General features: G+C 42.7%; 1 protein-coding gene across 1 annotated transcript in view; it reads left to right on the top strand.

Annotated features, from left to right (window-relative positions):
- The first annotated feature begins 541 nt into the window (after positions 1-541).
- krt222 (keratin 222) overlaps positions 542-2,653 on the top strand; it is a 30,061-nt gene continuing 27,949 nt past the window's right edge. The window contains exon 1 of the mRNA XM_016560015.1: positions 542-698. The gene's annotated coding sequence lies outside the window, so the exon portion shown is untranslated. The remainder of the gene's footprint in view (positions 699-2,653) is intronic.

Raw genomic sequence — 2,653 nt, 5'->3', positions numbered from 1 at the left:
TATATTATTTAGTCATTGAAAAAAAAAGTTTGCTGAAGTTTTCAGTTTGCTTTAAATTTCATATCCAAACGTTTTCTGAAAGTTCACAAGAACAATATCGTTGAAAAATTTATGACATCACAATATGAATAAGCCAGGTGTTTGTCATCTGCACTTGCCCAAAAAAATGACTAACTATTGCTAACTACTAAAATGACAAAGCTGAAGAATTATCTCATTGATTTGACTGAGGAGTGTATACAGGTGGGGACGAACAGGAACCTAAGGGCCTTGTAAAAGACCGTGGGTAGTGTGTCACCTTCCGGATCTCAAAGTTTGCATGTCCGAGTTGACAGCTTTTGTTTTTTTTCAGTAAGCCACCTTGTAATTTAACTGTTGGACAGGTAGCCGCATGTCTGCAGTCATTACCTGTTTGTAATTACCTGCGCTCCCATTTCAGACAACTCATGAGACCACATTGTTTTCTCATGGAGCAGCGCCGGGGGCCAGAACAGGTCGGGCAGCATTCCCTGTCCCGTGACTTCTGATGTGTACAGCCAGCCAGATGCGTCAACACCCCAGAATCAGATGTGTGGGGTGCAACCAGATGGACTCTCACCAGACTGCGACTGCCACACTTCAATGACTCGAATCTGAAGGGGAATCACCAGGGCAGGGACAGAGGAGAAAAAAGGGGTGGGACGGGCGAGGGCGTGTTGGTAAGTCAAATGGCTTTTGTTTTGTTTTCCTCTGATGATTGTGCTCTCTGAAGTTGTATCTGCGCAGAAGTCTTTGGTTCAGTAGATCAAACGCAATGAAAATGGCACAGTATTTACCATCATTGTGCTGTTTGTGCAATTGCGTTTGTATGTTTAACTCTTATTCAGGGTGTTTTAAAGGGGTCATATGATGTTGCTAAAAAGAACGTTATGTTGTGTATTTGGTGTAATGCAATGTGTTTATGCTGCTCCTCTATGCCCCGCCTTTCTGAAACGCGTCGTTTTTTACAAAGCTCATCGTTCTGAAAAGTGAGGTGTACGCTGATTGGTCAGCTATCCAGTGCGTTGTGATTGGCTGAATACCTCAAGCGTGTGACGGAAATGTTACGCCCCTTAACATACTGTGATGCCATCTCCCAGCACGACGAGACAAAACCAATAAAACCCATTACATACGAGACATTTGTTGCATCCAGTGGGGACATAATTACTGATTATATTTACTTATACTGTGTTTTTACGCGTAGCGTATCGCGCCGCGTAAACATAAAACCATGTCTGCATTTGTGATCGGAGAAACAACAAACAAACAGGCGCTACTCTACACTGTTTAAAACTCGCGTTTGAATCATCAGTGGCAAATTCTTTAAATATAAAAAATTTATTTAGAGGCTGTGAGTCAGAAGCGCCAGACTGTCCTTGCAAAGTTGGAACTGCCCCACTTTATAGAACAGCCTTTGAGCACAGACCCATTGTAGATGCTTCCCGTTTGTCAGTTGATGGCCTTTCATTTTTAACCAGAAATGTGCACGCTGCTTTTCTAATGTTCACTGAAGTTTTCCGTGTCTTTTTCCTGTGCCACTTGAAATGTTTCCATTTTGAATCGTTGTTACATGTGAGGAAAAAATAAACGATCAGTTGTGGGACTATATTCTGTCATAAATCGCATACCATTCATTGCTGAACTTTCTACCGTTACTGGAAATGAAATTTAATTACTGGTTGATATGTCCCGATCTCAATAAAGTTTACACACGCTTTTGGTCCGTGAATTAGATCTTGCGCTGTCTGTGGAGGTTTGGCCAGGACCGGTTCCAGAATTAAATCAACATATTTTATGTTCCGTTCATTGCCAATCACTGCTATTTCGAGAGTGAATCCCGCATAAATATGCGGATGTCATTCCCGAAACTTTGCAGGATGTAGCCTGTGTCCGAAAAACTAAAGTTCCATACAAATTCTGAACGGATTATACCCTAGAAAGTGAGCAAAGCGCGCTCCATTTATCACTATAGGGTGCTTTCACACTAGCACTTTTAATGACGTATTATTTAAAAAAAATGTGTGTTTGTGTGTGTTTCACTCACTTTCCTGACGAGCGTGACTGACGCGCTGCAAACAGAGAGCTGTATATCTCATTTCTGTTCCACTTCAGCGTTCTTTAGAGCATTTGCAGTACATTCGTAAGACAGACATACAGTAAGTGCCGTTATGTACCGAAGCTAATCGAAGCAACAGGGTAAACAGCTGCTGGCTTGATGACGCAAACGAACCACGGTTCGGACGGAAATAAAATAATATGAACACAGTCCAGTGGGAGCAGGGGGGTAAGCAATCGAACTCTGGTTCGGACCAGGCAAGCGAACCAAGTGTGAAAGCACCCTAAAAAGCGTCACTCATCTTCGTTCATCGCGATCTTACAAAGTTCCTTTATAATCAATGAAGCCCTCTAAACTGCACAATGAATCTTATTGACATTGCGTCTGCACTTACAGTGTGTTCACACCAAACGCGAATTTAATTATTCGCGCGAGTAGATTACATACAAAGTCAATGCAAAGACGCGAATAGAGGCGAATTCGCGCCAGGCGACGCGAATGACGCGAAATGCGCGACGCGTTTGCCGCGAACGCGAGATATTCGCCTCAATCGCGTCTTTCGTGCAAGTTCAAAAA

This window comes from Sinocyclocheilus rhinocerous, unplaced genomic scaffold (assembly GCF_001515625.1).
Source record: "Sinocyclocheilus rhinocerous isolate Xijiao unplaced genomic scaffold, SAMN03320098_v1.1 scaffold1339, whole genome shotgun sequence".
NCBI lineage: Eukaryota > Metazoa > Chordata > Actinopteri > Cypriniformes > Cyprinidae > Sinocyclocheilus > Sinocyclocheilus rhinocerous.
This window is presented reverse-complemented; position numbering and strand designations above follow the sequence as displayed.